Genomic DNA, 21,110 nt, shown 5'->3' on the forward strand with positions numbered 1-21,110 from the left:
GGAGCGCTCCGAAGTGTGCTCCAAGGTGCGGCGTGCACGAAGTCGGAGCCCGGTTTGCCCCGGGTGCGCACCTCGCGTGCACCTTCGCCGCGGTGGGCACCTTGGCTGGGTTGGGCACCATTGAGCGCTCCGAAGTGTGCTCCAAGGTGCGCACCATGGCCCTCCAAGGTGCGCAGCATGGCGTGCACGAAGTCGGAGCCCGGTTTGCCCCGGGTGCGCACCTCGCGTGCACCTTCGCCAGGGTGGGCACCTCGGTGCGCACACCTTCTCAATGTTTTCTTGCCTTTTCTGGAAATTGGTGAAGGCAGCGCATCAAAGGTGCGCACCTCGGTGTGCTCCGAGGTGCGAACCCGAGAGCGCTCCGAGGTGCCCACGAAGTCGAAAGTCGGGTTAATTGCATTGTTTTCCCCGGGTGCGCTCCGAGGTGCGCAACATCGGTGCGCACCAAGGAGGGCTCCGAAGTGTGCTCCAAGGTGCGCACGATTCGGAGCTCGGTTTGCCCGGGGTGCGCACACCTTGGCTGGGTTGCGCACCCTTTGTGCGCTCCAAGGTGCGCACGAAGTCGGAGCTCGGTTTGCCCCGGGTGCGCACCTTCGCCAGGGTGCGCACCTTGATGCGCACGCCTTGGCTGGGCTGCGCACCTTGGTGGGCGCCATGGTGCGCACCTTTCGTGCGCTCCAAGGTGCGCACGAAGTCGGAGCTCGGTTTGCCCCGGGTGCGCACCTTGGTGGGCGCCATGGTGCACTCCGAGGTGCCCAAGATTGGTGCGCACCAAGGAGCGCTCCGAAGTGCGCTCCAAGGTGCGCAGGTGCGCGCGAAGTCGAAAGTTGGGTTAATTGTCCGGTTTGCCTCGGGTGCGCACCTTGCGTGCACCTTCGCCAGGGTGGGCGCCTTGGTGCGCACACCTTGGCTGGGCTGCGCACCCGGGCGCGCACACCTTGGCACCCGCGTTTCCTTCATTTTAAATTTTTTTTTTTTACAATCTCTCAAGTGGGAAATTCTATAATCTCAACTTTTTTTGCCTTTTCAGGAAACTTTTGAATGGAGCGCATCATTGGTGCGCTCCGAAGTGTGCTCCAAGGTGCGCACCTCTGGTGTGCTCCAAAGCTCTCTCCAGCTGCGTGCACCTGCCCCGGCCGCGCACCCGGCCCCGCCCAGCTTCGCTCACCTGTCCCGGGCGTCTGGTGCGGAACCTTAGAGTAAGAAACATCACCGTGCACCTTGGCCAACGTGCGCGACTCGACCGAGCGCGCACTGGCCGAGGTGCACACCGATTTCACCTGGGTGCGCGCGCAGCACCTCGGGCGCACCGGGGTGCGCGCACAACGCCCGGGTTGCACCGTGGCCTGTGTGCTCGGGGCGCCTCGGGTGCGCGCTCGGTGTCGCCCCCGCGCGCGCGGTAGTGCGGGCAGCGCACCCCGGCCCGGCCCGGCCCCGACGAGAACGCAAACGGGCAAAAGGTTTATTCAAATAGCATTGCGACGCCCGGCGAAAAACTAAGAAAGGGTGCAACACCGGGACTTCCCGGGAGGTCACCCATCCCAGTACTACTCCGGCCCAAGCGCGCTTAACTGCGGAGTTCTGATGGGATCCGGTGCACTAACGCTGGTATGATCGCACCCGTTATGAGCTTGTCGCAGTGTGTACTTAGCAAACCGCGACCCACGTGCGAATCCACCCCGGCCACCCACCCCCGTCGAGGTGCACACCCTCCCTCGCGAAGTGCGCCCCGTTCGCCAAGTGTGAGCCCTGCCCGGGTGCGCGCACCTTGCTAGGGCGTCGGGTGTGCACCCGGCCCGGCCTACGTGCGTGCACCTGGACGGGGCGTCGTGTGCGTGCAGTGTCCCGTCTGCAACGCGGTGCCCACACACCACCTCGGGCGCAACGACCTGCGCTCACATGTGGGCCGAGTGCACCTTGGTGCATGTTCGGGGCGCCTCGGGTGCACGCTCGATCTTGCCCCGGTGCACCAAGGCGCTCGGTTTGCCCCGGGTGCGCACTTGGTGCAAGGTGGGCACCCAAAATAGGGATCAAGCACCAAAACACAAGTTTCGGGATGCAAAATGGGACCCAAGGACCACAAATGCGTTCCAAGACCCATGATGGGTCCACGAGAACAAAAATGTGTTCCGAGACTTAATAAACAAATATTGGGTTTTAGGAGAAGAAACATGCTCTGATGCCCAAAACGAGAATCGACCCCGAAAAGGCCACAGGCCAAAAGTGGGATGCGAGACAAAAAAAAATGGGACCCGAGGACCAAAATTGGGTTCCCAGGTCGAAGACAGGGCAACCGGACAAGAAACGACCTCTAAGGCTCGAAATGAGTCCCGACGACTAAAACTTGACAAGAAGCACCCATCAGGCACCCAACTCGACACCCATGGGATGCCGACCCACCCGGGCTTCCACCTAGCACACCTTGGCACCCACCCACCCTCGCACCCAACCTCGCACCCAACTTAGCACCTTTGAACCCACATTGGCACTCACCCTGACCCTGGCACCTTGGAACCCACATTGGCACTCACCTTGACCCTGGCACCCACCTTTGCACTCACCTTGGGACCCACCCTGGCTCCCACCTCGGCACCCACCCAGACACCCACCTTGGTTCCTTGGCACCCACCTTGGATCCTTGGCACCCACCCCGACACCCACCTTGGCACGCAACTTGGCTACTTGCCACCCACCTTGGCTCCTTGACGCCCACCCCGACAACCACCCCGTGACCTACCCTGGCTAGGGTTGGTGCACACCCACCCTGGTGCCCACCTTGGCACCCACCCCATGACCCACCTTGGCACGCACCTTAGTACCCACCCCGTTACCCACCCTAGGACCCACCCCGTGACCCACCTTGGCCAGGGTGGGTGCCTTGGTGCGCACAACTTGCCTGGGCTGCACACCAGGGCGGGCTCAAGATGGCACCCGCGTTCCGTTTTTTTCACTATCTTTCAAAACGGAAATTTTAAAATCTCGTTTTTTTTTTTTTTTTTGCCTTTTCTGGAAATTAGTGAAGGCAGCGCATCAAAGGTGCGCAATGCTGGTGCGAACCCGGGAGCGCTCCGATGTGTGCTCCAAGGTGCGGCGTGCACGAAGTCCGAGCCCGGCTTGCCCCGGGTGCGCACCTCGCGTGCACCTTCGCCGGGGTGAGCACCTTGGCTGGGTTGCGCGCCCTGGTGCGCACCAAGGAGCGCTCTGAAGTGTGCTCCAAGGTGCGGCGTGCACGAAGTCGGAGCTCGGTTTGCCCCGGGTGTGCACCTCGGGTGCGCACCTCGCGTGCACCTTCGCTGCGGTGGGCACCTTGGCTGGGTTGCGCGCCTTGGTGGGCACCATGCAGTGCACGAAGTCGGAGCCCGGTTTGCCCCGGGCGCGCACCTCCGCCAGGGTGGGCACCTTGGTGCGCACAACTTGCCTGGGCTGCGCACCAGGAAGGGCTCAAGATGGCACCCGCGTTCCGTTTTTTTCACTATCTTTCAGAACGGAAATTTTAAAATATCGTTTTTTTTTGCCTTTTCTGGAAATTAGTGAAGGCAGCGCATCAAAGGTGCGCAACGCTGGTGCGAACCTGGGAGCGCTCCGATGTGTGCTCCAAGGTGCGGCGTGCACGAAGTCGGAGCCCGGTTTGCCCCGGGTGCGCCCTGGTGGGCACCATGGTGCGCACCAAGGAGCGCTCCGAAGTGTGCTCCAAGGTGCGGCCTGCACGAAGTCGGAGCCCGGTTTGCCCCGGGCGTGCACCGCGGGTGGGCACCTTGGTGCGCATGCCTTGCCTGGGCTGCGCACCAGGGCGGGCTCAAGATGGCACCCGCGTTCCGTTTTTTTCACTATCTTTCAAAACGGAAATTTTAAAATCTCATTTTTTTTTGCCTTTTCTGGAAATTAGTGAAGGCAGCGCATCAAAGGTGCGCACCTCGCTGCCCACCACGGTGCGCAACGCCGGTGGGCACCCGGGAGTGCTTCGAAGTGTGCTCCAAGGTGCTGCGTGCACGTTGTCGGAGCCCGGTTTGCCCCGGGTGCGCACCTCGCGTGCACCTTCGTCGGGGTGGGCACCTTGGCTGGGTTTGCCCCGGCTGCGCTCCGAAGCGGGGTTATTGGAGCGCCGCCTCTTTTTTTGTCGGAGCGTTTGGTGGGGTTTCTCGCATTGGCTCTTCCCAGGCCCGGTTGCCACCCTGGCGCGCACGAAGTCGGAAGTAGGGTTAATTGCCCGGGTGCGCACCTTTGCCAGGGTGGGCACCTTACCTGGGCTGTGCACCAGGGCGGGCTCAAGATGGCACCCGCGTTCCGTTTTTTTCACTATCTTTCAAAACGGAAATTTTAAAATCTCCTCTTTTTTTTGCCTTTTCTGGAAATTAGTGAAGGCAGCGCATCAAAGGTGCGCACCTCGCTGCCCACCTTGGTGTGCTCTGAGGTGCGCACCCGGGAGCGCTACGAAGTGTGCTCCAAGGTGCGGCGTGCACGTTGTCGGAGCCCGGTTTGCCCCGGGTGCGCACCTCGCCTGCACCTTGGCCGGGGTGGGCACCCTGGCTGGGTTTGCCCAGGGTGCGCTCCGAAGCGGGGTTACTGGAGCGCCCCCTCTTTTTTTGTCAGAGCGTTTGGTGGGGTTTCTCGCATTGGCTCTTCCCAGGCCCGGTTGTTGGGTGCGCTCCCACCCTGGCGCGCGCGAAGTTGGAAGTTGGGTTAATTGCCCGGGCGCGCACCTTCGCCAGGGTGGGCACCTTGGTGCGCACACCTTGGCTGGGCTGCGCACCAGGGCGGGCTCAAGATGGCACCAGCATTCCCTTTTTCTCACTATCTTTCAAAACGGAAATTTTAAAATCTCGTTTTTTTTTGCCTTTTATGGAAATTAGTGAAGGCATCGCATCAAAGGTGCGCACCTCGCTGCCCACCTTGGTGTGCTCCGAGGTGCCCACCACGGTGCGCTCCGAGGTGCCCACCACGGTGCGCAACGCCGGTGCGAACCCGGGAGCGCCCCGATGTGTGCTCCAAGGTGCGGCGTGCACGAAGCCGGACCCCGGTTTGCCCCGGGTGCGCACCTCGCGTGCACCTTGGTGCGCACACCTTGGCTGGGTTGCGCGGCCTGGTGGGCACCATGGTGCGCACCAAGGAGCGCTCCAAAGTGTGCTCCAAGGTGCGGCGTGCACGAAGTCCTAGCCCGGTTTGCCCCGGGTGCGCACCTTCGCCGCGGTGGGCACCATGGCGTGCACGAAGTCGGAGCCCGGTTTGCCCCGGGTGCGCACCTCGCGTGCACCTTCGCCGGGGTGGGCACCTCGGCTGGGTTGCGCGCCCTGGTGCGCACCAAGGAGCGCTCCGAAGTGTGCTCCAAGGTGCGGCGTGCACGAAGTCGGAGCCCGGTTTGCCCCGGGTGCGCACCTTCGCCGCGGTGGGCACCCTGGTGCGCACCATGGCGTGCACGAAGTCGGAGCCCGGTTTGCCCCGGGTGCGCACCTCGCGTGCACCTTCGGCGGGGTTGCGCGCCCTGGTGCGCACCAAGGAGCGCTCCGAAGTGTGCTCCAAGGTGCGGCGTGCACGAAGTCGGAGCCCGGTTTGCCCCGGGTGCGCACCTCGCGTGCACCTTCGGCGGGGTTGCGCGCCCTGGTGGGCACCATGGTGCGCACCAAGGAGCGCTCCGAAGTGTGCTCCAAGGTGCGGCGTGCACGAAGTCGGAGCCCGGTTTGCCCCGGGTGCGCACCTCGCGTGCACCTTCGCCGCGGTGGGCACCATGGCGTGCACGAAGTCGGAGCCCGGTTTGCCCCGGGTGCGCACCTCGCGTGCACCTTCGCCGGGGTGGGCACCTCGGCTGGGTTGCGCGCCCTGGTGCGCACCAAGGAGCGCTCCGAAGTGTGCTCCAAGGTGCGGCGTGCACGAAGTCGGAGCCCGGTTTGCCCCGGGTGCGCACCTCGCGTGCACCTTCGCCGCGGTGGGCACCATGGCGTGCACGAAGTCGGAGCCCGGTTTGCCCCGGGTGCGCACCCCGCGTGCACCTTCGCCGGGGTGGGCACCTCGGCTGGGTTGCGCGCCCTGGTGCGCACCAAGGAGCGCTCCGAAGTGTGCTCCAAGGTGCGGCGTGCACGAAGTCGGAGCCCGGTTTGCCCCGGGTGCGCACCTCGCGTGCACCTTCGCCGCGGTGGGCACCTTGGCTGGGTTGGGCACCATTGAGCGCTCCGAAGTGTGCTCCAAGGTGCGCACCATGGCCCTCCAAGGTGCGCAGCATGGCGTGCACGAAGTCGGAGCCCGGTTTGCCCCGGGTGCGCACCTCGCGTGCACCTTCGCCAGGGTGGGCACCTCGGTGCGCACACCTTCTCAATGTTTTCTTGCCTTTTCTGGAAATTGGTGAAGGCAGCGCATCAAAGGTGCGCACCTCGGTGTGCTCCGAGGTGCGAACCCGAGAGCGCTCCGAGGTGCCCACGAAGTCGAAAGTCGGGTTAATTGCATTGTTTTCCCCGGGTGCGCTCCGAGGTGCGCAACATCGGTGCGCACCAAGGAGGGCTCCGAAGTGTGCTCCAAGGTGCGCACGATTCGGAGCTCGGTTTGCCCGGGGTGCGCACACCTTGGCTGGGTTGCGCACCCTTTGTGCGCTCCAAGGTGCGCACGAAGTCGGAGCTCGGTTTGCCCCGGGTGCGCACCTTCGCCAGGGTGCGCACCTTGATGCGCACGCCTTGGCTGGGCTGCGCACCTTGGTGGGCGCCATGGTGCGCACCTTTCGTGCGCTCCAAGGTGCGCACGAAGTCGGAGCTCGGTTTGCCCCGGGTGCGCACCTTGGTGGGCGCCATGGTGCACTCCGAGGTGCCCAAGATTGGTGCGCACCAAGGAGCGCTCCGAAGTGCGCTCCAAGGTGCGCAGGTGCGCGCGAAGTCGAAAGTTGGGTTAATTGTCCGGTTTGCCTCGGGTGCGCACCTTGCGTGCACCTTCGCCAGGGTGGGCGCCTTGGTGCGCACACCTTGGCTGGGCTGCGCACCCGGGCGCGCACACCTTGGCACCCGCGTTTCCTTCATTTTAAATTTTTTTTTTTTACAATCTCTCAAGTGGGAAATTCTATAATCTCAACTTTTTTTGCCTTTTCAGGAAACTTTTGAATGGAGCGCATCATTGGTGCGCTCCGAAGTGTGCTCCAAGGTGCGCACCTCTGGTGTGCTCCAAAGCTCTCTCCAGCTGCGTGCACCTGCCCCGGCCGCGCACCCGGCCCCGCCCAGCTTCGCTCACCTGTCCCGGGCGTCTGGTGCGGAACCTTAGAGTAAGAAACATCACCGTGCACCTTGGCCAACGTGCGCGACTCGACCGAGCGCGCACTGGCCGAGGTGCACACCGATTTCACCTGGGTGCGCGCGCAGCACCTCGGGCGCACCGGGGTGCGCGCACAACGCCCGGGTTGCACCGTGGCCTGTGTGCTCGGGGCGCCTCGGGTGCGCGCTCGGTGTCGCCCCCGCGCGCGCGGTAGTGCGGGCAGCGCACCCCGGCCCGGCCCGGCCCCGACGAGAACGCAAACGGGCAAAAGGTTTATTCAAATAGCATTGCGACGCCCGGCGAAAAACTAAGAAAGGGTGCAACACCGGGACTTCCCGGGAGGTCACCCATCCCAGTACTACTCCGGCCCAAGCGCGCTTAACTGCGGAGTTCTGATGGGATTCGGTGCACTAACGCTGGTATGATCGCACCCGTTATGAGCTTGTCGCAGTGTGTACTTAGCAAACCGCGACCCACGTGCGAATCCACCCCGGCCACCCACCCCCGTCGAGGTGCACACCCTCCCTCGCGAAGTGCGCCCCGTTCGCCAAGTGTGAGCCCTGCCCGGGTGCGCGCACCTTGCTAGGGCGTCGGGTGTGCACCCGGCCCGGCCTACGTGCGTGCACCTGGACGGGGCGTCGTGTGCGTGCAGTGTCCCGTCTGCAACGCGGTGCCCACACACCACCTCGGGCGCAACGACCTGCGCTCACATGTGGGCCGAGTGCACCTTGGTGCATGTTCGGGGCGCCTCGGGTGCACGCTCGATCTTGCCCCGGTGCACCAAGGCGCTCGGTTTGCCCCGGGTGCGCACTTGGTGCAAGGTGGGCACCCAAAATAGGGATCAAGCACCAAAACACAAGTTTCGGGATGCAAAATGGGACCCAAGGACCACAAATGCGTTCCAAGACCCATGATGGGTCCACGAGAACAAAAATGTGTTCCGAGACTTAATAAACAAATATTGGGTTTTAGGAGAAGAAACATGCTCTGATGCCCAAAACGAGAATCGACCCCGAAAAGGCCACAGGCCAAAAGTGGGATGCGAGACAAAAAAAAATGGGACCCGAGGACCAAAATTGGGTTCCCAGGTCGAAGACAGGGCAACCGGACAAGAAACGACCTCTAAGGCTCGAAATGAGTCCCGACGACTAAAACTTGACAAGAAGCACCCATCAGGCACCCAACTCGACACCCATGGGATGCCGACCCACCCGGGCTTCCACCTAGCACACCTTGGCACCCACCCACCCTCGCACCCAACCTCGCACCCAACTTAGCACCTTTGAACCCACATTGGCACTCACCCTGACCCTGGCACCTTGGAACCCACATTGGCACTCACCTTGACCCTGGCACCCACCTTTGCACTCACCTTGGGACCCACCCTGGCTCCCACCTCGGCACCCACCCAGACACCCACCTTGGTTCCTTGGCACCCACCTTGGATCCTTGGCACCCACCCCGACACCCACCTTGGCACGCAACTTGGCTACTTGCCACCCACCTTGGCTCCTTGACGCCCACCCCGACAACCACCCCGTGACCTACCCTGGCTAGGGTTGGTGCACACCCACCCTGGTGCCCACCTTGGCACCCACCCCATGACCCACCTTGGCACGCACCTTAGTACCCACCCCGTTACCCACCCTAGGACCCACCCCGTGACCCACCTTGGCCAGGGTGGGTGCCTTGGTGCGCACAACTTGCCTGGGCTGCACACCAGGGCGGGCTCAAGATGGCACCCGCGTTCCGTTTTTTTCACTATCTTTCAAAACGGAAATTTTAAAATCTCGTTTTTTTTTTTTTTTTGCCTTTTCTGGAAATTAGTGAAGGCAGCGCATCAAAGGTGCGCAATGCTGGTGCGAACCCGGGAGCGCTCCGATGTGTGCTCCAAGGTGCGGCGTGCACGAAGTCCGAGCCCGGCTTGCCCCGGGTGCGCACCTCGCGTGCACCTTCGCCGGGGTGAGCACCTTGGCTGGGTTGCGCGCCCTGGTGCGCACCAAGGAGCGCTCTGAAGTGTGCTCCAAGGTGCGGCGTGCACGAAGTCGGAGCTCGGTTTGCCCCGGGTGTGCACCTCGGGTGCGCACCTCGCGTGCACCTTCGCTGCGGTGGGCACCTTGGCTGGGTTGCGCGCCTTGGTGGGCACCATGCAGTGCACGAAGTCGGAGCCCGGTTTGCCCCGGGCGCGCACCTCCGCCAGGGTGGGCACCTTGGTGCGCACAACTTGCCTGGGCTGCGCACCAGGAAGGGCTCAAGATGGCACCCGCGTTCCGTTTTTTTCACTATCTTTCAGAACGGAAATTTTAAAATATCGTTTTTTTTTGCCTTTTCTGGAAATTAGTGAAGGCAGCGCATCAAAGGTGCGCAACGCTGGTGCGAACCTGGGAGCGCTCCGATGTGTGCTCCAAGGTGCGGCGTGCACGAAGTCGGAGCCCGGTTTGCCCCGGGTGCGCCCTGGTGGGCACCATGGTGCGCACCAAGGAGCGCTCCGAAGTGTGCTCCAAGGTGCGGCCTGCACGAAGTCGGAGCCCGGTTTGCCCCGGGTGTGCACCGCGGGTGGGCACCTTGGTGCGCATGCCTTGCCTGGGCTGCGCACCAGGGCGGGCTCAAGATGGCACCCGCGTTCCGTTTTTTTCACTATCTTTCAAAACGGAAATTTTAAAATCTCATTTTTTTTTGCCTTTTCTGGAAATTAGTGAAGGCAGCGCATCAAAGGTGCGCACCTCGCTGCCCACCACGGTGCGCAACGCCGGTGGGCACCCGGGAGTGCTTCGAAGTGTGCTCCAAGGTGCTGCGTGCACGTTGTCGGAGCCCGGTTTGCCCCGGGTGCGCACCTCGCGTGCACCTTCGTCGGGGTGGGCACCTTGGCTGGGTTTGCCCCGGCTGCGCTCCGAAGCGGGGTTATTGGAGCGCCGCCTCTTTTTTTGTCGGAGCGTTTGGTGGGGTTTCTCGCATTGGCTCTTCCCAGGCCCGGTTGCCACCCTGGCGCGCACGAAGTCGGAAGTAGGGTTAATTGCCCGGGTGCGCACCTTTGCCAGGGTGGGCACCTTACCTGGGCTGTGCACCAGGGCGGGCTCAAGATGGCACCCGCGTTCCGTTTTTTTCACTATCTTTCAAAACGGAAATTTTAAAATCTCCTCTTTTTTTTGCCTTTTCTGGAAATTAGTGAAGGCAGCGCATCAAAGGTGCGCACCTCGCTGCCCACCTTGGTGTGCTCTGAGGTGCGCACCCGGGAGCGCTACGAAGTGTGCTCCAAGGTGCGGCGTGCACGTTGTCGGAGCCCGGTTTGCCCCGGGTGCGCACCTCGCCTGCACCTTGGCCGGGGTGGGCACCCTGGCTGGGTTTGCCCAGGGTGCGCTCCGAAGCGGGGTTACTGGAGCGCCCCCTCTTTTTTTGTCAGAGCGTTTGGTGGGGTTTCTCGCATTGGCTCTTCCCAGGCCCGGTTGTTGGGTGCGCTCCCACCCTGGCGCGCGCGAAGTTGGAAGTTGGGTTAATTGCCCGGGCGCGCACCTTCGCCAGGGTGGGCACCTTGGTGCGCACACCTTGGCTGGGCTGCGCACCAGGGCGGGCTCAAGATGGCACCAGCATTCCCTTTTTCTCACTATCTTTCAAAACGGAAATTTTAAAATCTCGTTTTCTTTTGCCTTTTATGGAAATTAGTGAAGGCATCGCATCAAAGGTGCGCACCTCGCTGCCCACCTTGGTGTGCTCCGAGGTGCCCACCACGGTGCGCTCCGAGGTGCCCACCACGGTGCGCAACGCCGGTGCGAACCCGGGAGCGCCCCGATGTGTGCTCCAAGGTGCGGCGTGCACGAAGCCGGACCCCGGTTTGCCCCGGGTGCGCACCTCGCGTGCACCTTGGTGCGCACACCTTGGCTGGGTTGCGCGGCCTGGTGGGCACCATGGTGCGCACCAAGGAGCGCTCCGAAGTGTGCTCCAAGGTGCGGCGTGCACGAAGTCCTAGCCCGGTTTGCCCCGGGTGCGCACCTTCGCCGCGGTGGGCACCATGGCGTGCACGAAGTCGGAGCCCGGTTTGCCCCGGGTGCGCACCTCGCGTGCACCTTCGCCGGGGTGGGCACCTCGGCTGGGTTGCGCGCCCTGGTGCGCACCAAGGAGCGCTCCGAAGTGTGCTCCAAGGTGTGGCGTGCACGAAGTCGGAGCCCGGTTTGCCCCGGGTGCGCACCTTCGCCGCGGTGGGCACCCTGGTGCGCACCATGGCGTGCACGAAGTCGGAGCCCGGTTTGCCCCGGGTGCGCACCTCGCGTGCACCTTCGGCGGGGTTGCGCGCCCTGGTGCGCACCAAGGAGCGCTCCGAAGTGTGCTCCAAGGTGCGGCGTGCACGAAGTCGGAGCCCGGTTTGCCCCAGGTGCGCACCTCGCGTGCACCTTCGGCGGGGTTGCGCGCCCTGGTGGGCACCATGGTGCGCACCAAGGAGCGCTCCGAAGTGTGCTCCAAGGTGCGGCGTGCACGAAGTCGGAGCCCGGTTTGCCCCGGGTGCGCACCTCGCGTGCACCTTCGCCGCGGTGGGCACCATGGCGTGCACGAAGTCGGAGCCCGGTTTGCCCCGGGTGCGCACCTCGCGTGCACCTTCGCCGCGGTGGGCACCATGGCGTGCACGAAGTCGGAGCCCGGTTTGCCCCGGGTGCGCACCTCGCGTGCACCTTCGCTGGGGTGGGCACCTCGGCTGGGTTGCGCGCCCTGGTGCGCACCAAGGAGCGCTCCGAAGTGTGCTCCAAGGTGCGGCGTGCACGAAGTCGGAGCCCGGTTTGCCCCGGGTGCGCACCTCGCGTGCACCTTCGCCGCGGTGGGCACCATGGCGTGCACGAAGTCGGAGCCCGGTTTGCCCCGGGTGCGCACCCCGCGTGCACCTTCGCCGGGGTGGGCACCTCGGCTGGGTTGCGCGCCCTGGTGCGCACCAAGGAGCGCTCCGAAGTGTGCTCCAAGGTGCGGCGTGCACGAAGTCGGAGCCCGGTTTACCCCGGGTGCGCACCTCGCGTGCACCTTCGCCGCGGTGGGCACCTTGGCTGGGTTGGGCACCATTGAGCGCTCCGAAGTGTGCTCCAAGGTGCGCACCATGGCCCTCCAAGGTGCGCAGCATGGCGTGCACGAAGTCGGAGCCCGGTTTGCCCCGGGTGCGCACCTCGCGTGCACCTTCGCCAGGGTGGGCACCTCGGTGCGCACACCTTCTCAATGTTTTCTTGCCTTTTCTGGAAATTGGTGAAGGCAGCGCATCAAAGGTGCGCACCTCGGTGTGCTCCGAGGTGCGAACCCGAGAGCGCTCCGAGGTGCCCACGAAGTCGAAAGTCGGGTTAATTGCATTGTTTTCCCCGGGTGCGCTCCGAGGTGCGCAACATCGGTGCGCACCAAGGAGGGCTCCGAAGTGTGCTCCAAGGTGCGCACGATTCGGAGCTCGGTTTGCCCGGGGTGCGCACACCTTGGCTGGGTTGCGCACCCTTTGTGCGCTCCAAGGTGCGCACGAAGTCGGAGCTCGGTTTGCCCCGGGTGCGCACCTTCGCCAGGGTGCGCACCTTGATGCGCACGCCTTGGCTGGGCTGCGCACCTTGGTGGGCGCCATGGTGCGCACCTTTCGTGCGCTCCAAGGTGCGCACGAAGTCGGAGCTCGGTTTGCCCCGGGTGCGCACCTTGGTGGGCGCCATGGTGCACTCCGAGGTGCCCAAGATTGGTGCGCACCAAGGAGCGCTCCGAAGTGCGCTCCAAGGTGCGCAGGTGCGCGCGAAGTCGAAAGTTGGGTTAATTGTCCGGTTTGCCTCGGGTGCGCACCTTGCGTGCACCTTCGCCAGGGTGGGCGCCTTGGTGCGCACACCTTGGCTGGGCTGCGCACCCGGGCGCGCACACCTTGGCACCCGCGTTTCCTTCATTTTAAATTTTTTTTTTTTACAATCTCTCAAGTGGGAAATTCTATAATCTCAACTTTTTTTGCCTTTTCAGGAAACTTTTGAATGGAGCGCATCATTGGTGCGCTCCGAAGTGTGCTCCAAGGTGCGCACCTCTGGTGTGCTCCAAAGCTCTCTCCAGCTGCGTGCACCTGCCCCGGCCGCGCACCCGGCCCCGCCCAGCTTCGCTCACCTGTCCCGGGCGTCTGGTGCGGAACCTTAGAGTAAGAAACATCACCGTGCACCTTGGCCAACGTGCGCGACTCGACCGAGCGCGCACTGGCCGAGGTGCACACCGATTTCACCTGGGTGCGCGCGCAGCACCTCGGGCGCACCGGGGTGCGCGCACAACGCCCGGGTTGCACCGTGGCCTGTGTGCTCGGGGCGCCTCGGGTGCGCGCTCGGTGTCGCCCCCGCGCGCGCGGTAGTGCGGGCAGCGCACCCCGGCCCGGCCCGGCCCCGACGAGAACGCAAACGGGCAAAAGGTTTATTCAAATAGCATTGCGACGCCCGGCGAAAAACTAAAAAAGGGTGCAACACCGGGACTTCCCGGGAGGTCACCCATCCCAGTACTACTCCGGCCCAAGCGCGCTTAACTGCGGAGTTCTGATGGGATCCGGTGCACTAACGCTGGTATGATCGCACCCGTTATGAGCTTGTCGCAGTGTGTACTTAGCAAACCGCGACCCACGTGCGAATCCACCCCGGCCACCCACCCCCGTCGAGGTGCACACCCTCCCTCGCGAAGTGCGCCCCGTTCGCCAAGTGTGAGCCCTGCCCGGGTGCGCGCACCTTGCTAGGGCGTCGGGTGTGCACCCGGCCCGGCCTACGTGCGTGCACCTGGACGGGGCGTCGTGTGCGTGCAGTGTCCCGTCTGCAACGCGGTGCCCACACACCACCTCGGGCGCAACGACCTGCGCTCACATGTGGGCCGAGTGCACCTTGGTGCATGTTCGGGGCGCCTCGGGTGCACGCTCGATCTTGCCCCGGTGCACCAAGGCGCTCGGTTTGCCCCGGGTGCGCACTTGGTGCAAGGTGGGCACCCAAAATAGGGATCAAGCACCAAAACACAAGTTTCGGGATGCAAAATGGGACCCAAGGACCACAAATGCGTTCCAAGACCCATGATGGGTCCACGAGAACAAAAATGTGTTCCGAGACTTAATAAACAAATATTGGGTTTTAGGAGAAGAAACATGCTCTGATGCCCAAAACGAGAATCGACCCCGAAAAGGCCACAGGCCAAAAGTGGGATGCGAGACAAAAAAAAATGGGACCCGAGGACCAAAATTGGGTTCCCAGGTCGAAGACAGGGCAACCGGACAAGAAACGACCTCTAAGGCTCGAAATGAGTCCCGACGACTAAAACTTGACAAGAAGCACCCATCAGGCACCCAACTCGACACCCATGGGATGCCGACCCACCCGGGCTTCCACCTAGCACACCTTGGCACCCACCCACCCTCGCACCCAACCTCGCACCCAACTTAGCACCTTTGAACCCACATTGGCACTCACCCTGACCCTGGCACCTTGGAACCCACATTGGCACTCACCTTGACCCTGGCACCCACCTTTGCACTCACCTTGGGACCCACCCTGGCTCCCACCTCGGCACCCACCCAGACACCCACCTTGGTTCCTTGGCACCCACCTTGGATCCTTGGCACCCACCCCGACACCCACCTTGGCACGCAACTTGGCTACTTGCCACCCACCTTGGCTCCTTGACGCCCACCCCGACAACCACCCCGTGACCTACCCTGGCTAGGGTTGGTGCACACCCACCCTGGTGCCCACCTTGGCACCCACCCCATGACCCACCTTGGCACGCACCTTAGTACCCACCCCGTTACCCACCCTAGGACCCACCCCGTGACCCACCTTGGCCAGGGTGGGTGCCTTGGTGCGCACAACTTGCCTGGGCTGCACACCAGGGCGGGCTCAAGATGGCACCCGCGTTCCGTTTTTTTCACTATCTTTCAAAACGGAAATTTTAAAATCTCGTTTTTTTTTTTTTTTTGCCTTTTCTGGAAATTAGTGAAGGCAGCGCATCAAAGGTGCGCAATGCTGGTGCGAACCCGGGAGCGCTCCGATGTGTGCTCCAAGGTGCGGCGTGCACGAAGTCCGAGCCCGGCTTGCCCCGGGTGCGCACCTCGCGTGCACCTTCGCCGGGGTGAGCACCTTGGCTGGGTTGCGCGCCCTGGTGCGCACCAAGGAGCGCTCTGAAGTGTGCTCCAAGGTGCGGCGTGCACGAAGTCGGAGCTCGGTTTGCCCCGGGTGTGCACCTCGGGTGCGCACCTCGCGTGCACCTTCGCTGCGGTGGGCACCTTGGCTGGGTTGCGCGCCTTGGTGGGCACCATGCAGTGCACGAAGTCGGAGCCCGGTTTGCCCCGGGCGCGCACCTCCGCCAGGGTGGGCACCTTGGTGCGCACAACTTGCCTGGGCTGCGCACCAGGAAGGGCTCAAGATGGCACCCGCGTTCCGTTTTTTTCACTATCTTTCAGAACGGAAATTTTAAAATATCGTTTTTTTTTGCCTTTTCTGGAAATTAGTGAAGGCAGCGCATCAAAGGTGCGCAACGCTGGTGCGAACCTGGGAGCGCTCCGATGTGTGCTCCAAGGTGCGGCGTGCACGAAGTCGGAGCCCGGTTTGCCCCGGGTGCGCCCTGGTGGGCACCATGGTGCGCACCAAGGAGCGCTCCGAAGTGTGCTCCAAGGTGCGGCCTGCACGAAGTCGGAGCCCGGTTTGCCCCGGGTGTGCACCGCGGGTGGGCACCTTGGTGCGCATGCCTTGCCTGGGCTGCGCACCAGGGCGGGCTCAAGATGGCACCCGCGTTCCGTTTTTTTCACTATCTTTCAAAACGGAAATTTTAAAATCTCATTTTTTTTTGCCTTTTCTGGAAATTAGTGAAGGCAGCACATCAAAGGTGCGCACCTCGCTGCCCACCACGGTGCGCAACGCCGGTGGGCACCCGGGAGTGCTTCGAAGTGTGCTCCAAGGTGCTGCGTGCACGTTGTCGGAGCCCGGTTTGCCCCGGGTGCGCACCTCGCGTGCACCTTCGTCGGGGTGGGCACCTTGGCTGGGTTTGCCCCGGCTGCGCTCCGAAGCGGGGTTATTGGAGCGCCGCCTCTTTTTTTGTCGGAGCGTTTGGTGGGGTTTCTCGCATTGGCTCTTCCCAGGCCCGGTTGCCACCCTGGCGCGCACGAAGTCGGAAGTAGGGTTAATTGCCCGGGTGCGCACCTTTGCCAGGGTGGGCACCTTACCTGGGCTGTGCACCCGGGCGGGCTCAAGATGGCACCCGCGTTCCGTTTTTTTCACTATCTTTCAAAACGGAAATTTTAAAATCTCCTCTTTTTTTTGCCTTTTCTGGAAATTAGTGAAGGCAGCGCATCAAAGGTGCGCACCTCGCTGCCCACCTTGGTGTGCTCTGAGGTGCGCACCCGGGAGCGCTACGAAGTGTGCTCCAAGGTGCGGCGTGCACGTTGTCGGAGCCCGGTTTGCCCCGGGTGCGCACCTCGCCTGCACCTTGGCCGGGGTGGGCACCCTGGCTGGGTTTGCCCAGGGTGCGCTCCGAAGCGGGGTTACTGGAGCGCCCCCTCTTTTTTTGTCAGAGCGTTTGGTGGGGTTTCTCGCATTGGCTCTTCCCAGGCCCGGTTGTTGGGTGCGCTCCCACCCTGGCGCGCGCGAAGTTGGAAGTTGGGTTAATTGCCCGGGCGCGCACCTTCGCCAGGGTGGGCACCTTGGTGCGCACACCTTGGCTGGGCTGCGCACCAGGGCGGGCTCAAGATGGCACCAGCATTCCCTTTTTCTCACTATCTTTCAAAACGGAAATTTTAAAATCTCGTTTTCTTTTGCCTTTTATGGAAATTAGTGAAGGCATCGCATCAAAGGTGCGCACCTCGCTGCCCACCTTGGTGTGCTCCGAGGTGCCCACCACGGTGCGCTCCGAGGTGCCCACCACGGTGCGCAACGCCGGTGCGAACCCGGGAGCGCCCCGATGTGTGCTCCAAGGTGCGGCGTGCACGAAGCCGGACCCCGGTTTGCCCCGGGTGCGCACCTCGCGTGCACCTTGGTGCGCACACCTTGGCTGGGTTGCGCGGCCTGGTGGGCACCATGGTGCGCACCAAGGAGCGCTCCGAAGTGTGCTCCAAGGTGCGGCGTGCACGAAGTCCTAGCCCGGTTTGCCCCGGGTGCGCACCTTCGCCGCGGTGGGCACCATGGCGTGCACGAAGTCGGAGCCCGGTTTGCCCCGGGTGCGCACCTCGCGTGCACCTTCGCCGGGGTGGGCACCTCGGCTGGGTTGCGCGCCCTGGTGCGCACCAAGGAGCGCTCCGAAGTGTGCTCCAAGGTGCGGCGTGCACGAAGTCGGAGCCCGGTTTGCCCCGGGTGCGCACCTTCGCCGCGGTGGGCACCCTGGTGCGCACCATGGCGTGCACGAAGTCGGAGCCCGGTTTGCCCCGGGTGCGCACCTCGCGTGCACCTTCGGCGGGGTTGCGCGCCCTGGTGCGCACCAAGGAGCGCTCCGAAGTGTGCTCCAAGGTGCGGCGTGCACGAAGTCGGAGCCCGGTTTGCCCCGGGTGCGCACCTCGCGTGCACCTTCGGCGGGGTTGCGCGCCCTGGTGGGCACCATGGTGCGCACCAAGGAGCGCTCCGAAGTGTGCTCCAAGGTGCGGCGTGCACGAAGTCGGAGCCCGGTTTGCCCCGGGTGCGCACCTCGCGTGCACCTTCGCCGCGGTGGGCACCATGGCGTGCACGAAGTCGGAGCCCGGTTTGCCCCGGGTGCGCACCTCGCGTGCACCTTCGCCGGGGTGGGCACCTCGGCTGGGTTGCGCGCCCTGGTGCGCACCAAGGAGCGCTCCGAAGTGTGCTCCAAGGTGCGGCGTGCACGAAGTCGGAGCCCGGTTTGCCCCGGGTGCGCACCTCGCGTGCACCTTCGCCGCGGTGGGCACCATGGCGTGCACGAAGTCGGAGCCCGGTTTGCCTCGGGTGCGCACCCCGCGTGCACCTTCGCCGGGGTGGGCACCTCGGCTGGGTTGCGCGCCCTGGTGCGCACCAAGGAGCGCTCCGAAGTGTGCTCCAAGGTGCGGCGTGCACGAAGTCGGAGCCCGGTTTGCCCCGGGTGCGCACCTCGCGTGCACCTTCGCCGCGGTGGGCACCTTGGCTGGGTTGGGCACCATTGAGCGCTCCGAAGTGTGCTCCAAGGTGCGCACCATGGCCCTCCAAGGTGCGCAGCATGGCGTGCACGAAGTCGGAGCCCGGTTTGCCCCGGGTGCGCACCTCGCGTGCACCTTCGCCAGGGTGGGCACCTCGGTGCGCACACCTTCTCAATGTTTTCTTGCCTTTTCTGGAAATTGGTGAAGGCAGCGCATCAAAGGTGCGCACCTCGGTGTGCTCCGAGGTGCGAACCCGAGAGCGCTCCGAGGTGCCCACGAAGTCGAAAGTCGGGTTAATTGCATTGTTTTCCCCGGGTGCGCTCCGAGGTGCGCAACATCGGTGCGCACCAAGGAGGGCTCCGAAGTGTGCTCCAAGGTGCGCACGATTCGGAGCTCGGTTTGCCCGGGGTGCGCACACCTTGGCTGGGTTGCGCACCCTTTGTGCGCTCCAAGGTGCGCACGAAGTCGGAGCTCGGTTTGCCCCGGGTGCGCACCTTCGCCAGGGTGCGCACCTTGATGCGCACGCCTTGGCTGGGCTGCGCACCTTGGTGGGCGCCATGGTGCGCACCTTTCGTGCGCTCCAAGGTGCGCACGAAGTCGGAGCTCGGTTTGCCCCGGGTGCGCACCTTGGTGGGCGCCATGGTGCACTCCGAGGTGCCCAAGATTGGTGCGCAACAAGGACCGCTCCGAAGTGCGCTCCAAGGTGCGCAGGTGCGCGCGAAGTCGAAAGTTGGGTTAATTGTCCGGTTTGCCTCGGGTGCGCACCTTGCGTGCACCTTCGCCAGGGTGGGCGCCTTGGTGCGCACACCTTGGCTGGGCTGCGCACCCGGGCGCGCACACCTTGGCACCCGCGTTTCCTTCATTTTAAATTTTTTTTTTTTACAATCTCTCAAGTGGGAAATTCTATAATCTCAACTTTTTTTGCCTTTTCAGGAAACTTTTGAATGGAGCGCATCATTGGTGCGCTCCGAAGTGTGCTCCAAGGTGCGCACCTCTGGTGTGCTCCAAAGCTCTCTCCAGCTGCGTGCACCTGCCCCGGCCGCGCACCCGGCCCCGCCCAGCTTCGCTCACCTGTCCCGGGCGTCTGGTGCGGAACCTTAGAGTAAGAAACATCACCGTGCACCTTGGCCAACGTGCGCGACTCGACCGAGCGCGCACTGGCCGAGGTGCACACCGATTTCACCTGGGTGCGCGCGCAGCACCTCGGGCGCACCGGGGTGCGCGCACAACGCCCGGGTTGCACCGTGGCCTGTGTGCTCGGGGCGCCTCGGGTGCGCGCTCGGTGTCGCCCCCGCCCGCGCGGTAGTGCGGGCAGCGCACCCCGGCCCGGCCCGGCCCCGACGAGAACGCAAACGGGCAAAAGGTTTATTCAAATAGCATTGCGACGCCCGGCGAAAAACTAAGAAAGGGTGCAACACCGGGACTTCCCGGGAGGTCACCCATCCTAGTACTACTCCGGCCCAAGCGCGCTTAACTGCGGAGTTCTGATGGGATCCGGTGCACTAACGCTGGTATGATCGCACCCGTTATGAGCTTGTCGCAGTGTGTACTTAGCAAACCGCGACCCACGTGCGAATCCACCCCGGCCACCCACCCCCGTCGAGGTGCACACCCTCCCTCGCGAAGTGCGCCCCGTTCGCCAAGTGTGAGCCCTGCCCGGGTGCGCGCACCTTGCTAGGGCGTCGGGTGTGCACCCGGCCCGGCCTACGTGCGTGCACCTGGACGGGGCGTCGTGTGCGTGCAGTGTCCCGTCTGCAACGCGGTGCCCACACACCACCTCGGGCGCAACGACCTGCGCTCACATGTGGGCCGAGTGCACCTTGGTGCATGTTCGGGGCGCCTCGGGTGCACGCTCGATCTTGCCCCGGTGCACCAAGGCGCTCGGTTTGCCCCGGGTGCGCACTTGGTGCAAGGTGGGCACCCAAAATAGGGATCAAGCACCAAAACACAAGTTTCGGGATGCAAAATGGGACCCAAGGACCACAAATGCGTTCCAAGACCCATGATGGGTCCACGAGAACAAAAATGTGTTCCGAGACTTAATAAACAAATATTGGGTTTTAGGAGAAGAAACATGCTCTGATGCCCAAAACGAGAATCGACCCCGAAAAGGCCACAGGCCAAAAGTGGGATGCGAGACAAAAAAAAATGGGACCCGAGGACCAAAATTGGGTTCCCAGGTCGAAGACAGGGCAACCGGACAAGAAACGACCTCTAAGGCTCGAAATGAGTCCCGACGACTAAAACTTGACAAGAAGCACCCATCAGGCACCCAACTCGACACCCATGGGATGCCGACCCACCCGGGCTTCCACCTAGCACACCTTGGCACCCACCCACCCTCGCACCCAACCTCGCACCCAACTTAGCACCTTTGAACCCACATTGGCACTCACCCTGACCCTGGCACCTTGGAACCCACATTGGCACTCACCTTGACCCTGGCACCCACCTTTGCACTCACCTTGGGACCCACCCTGGCTCCCACCTCGGCACCCACCCAGACACCCACCTTGGTTCCTTGGCACCCACCTTGGATCCTTGGCACCCACCCCGACACCCACCTTGGCACGCAACTTGGCTACTTGCCACCCACCTTGGCTCCTTGACGCCCACCCCGACAACCACCCCGTGACCTACCCTGGCTAGGGTTGGTGCACACCCACCCTGGTGCCCACCTTGGCACCCACCCCATGACCCACCTTGGCACGCACCTTAGTACCCACCCTGTTACCCACCCTAGGACCCACCCCGTGACCCACCTTGGCCAGGGTGGGTGCACCCACCCTGGTGCCCACCTTGGCACCCACCCATCCTAGCACCCAGCCTGTGACCG

General features: G+C 63.5%; 4 non-coding genes across 4 annotated transcripts; all 4 read right to left on the bottom strand.

The window, feature by feature from the left end:
• Nucleotides 1-1,503: 1,503 nt before the first annotated feature.
• LOC131873269 (5S ribosomal RNA) lies at nt 1,504-1,622 on the bottom strand. The gene has a single exon (XR_009371255.1). It is a non-coding gene; the product is annotated as a 5S ribosomal RNA (ribosomal RNA).
• Nucleotides 1,623-7,538: 5,916 nt separating this feature from the next.
• Nucleotides 7,539-7,657, bottom strand: LOC131873271 (5S ribosomal RNA). The gene has a single exon (XR_009371257.1). It is a non-coding gene; the product is annotated as a 5S ribosomal RNA (ribosomal RNA).
• A 5,989-nt stretch (nt 7,658-13,646) lies between these two features.
• On the bottom strand, nt 13,647-13,765 carry LOC131873270 (5S ribosomal RNA). Its single transcript, XR_009371256.1, has one exon. It is a non-coding gene; the product is annotated as a 5S ribosomal RNA (ribosomal RNA).
• A 5,915-nt stretch (nt 13,766-19,680) lies between these two features.
• Nucleotides 19,681-19,799, bottom strand: LOC131873268 (5S ribosomal RNA). Its single transcript, XR_009371254.1, has one exon. It is a non-coding gene; the product is annotated as a 5S ribosomal RNA (ribosomal RNA).
• Nucleotides 19,800-21,110: the final 1,311 nt, after the last annotated feature.

Source organism: Cryptomeria japonica, unplaced genomic scaffold, assembly GCF_030272615.1.
Source record: "Cryptomeria japonica unplaced genomic scaffold, Sugi_1.0 HiC_scaffold_1357, whole genome shotgun sequence".
In the NCBI taxonomy this organism is placed as follows: domain Eukaryota; kingdom Viridiplantae; phylum Streptophyta; class Pinopsida; order Cupressales; family Cupressaceae; genus Cryptomeria; species Cryptomeria japonica.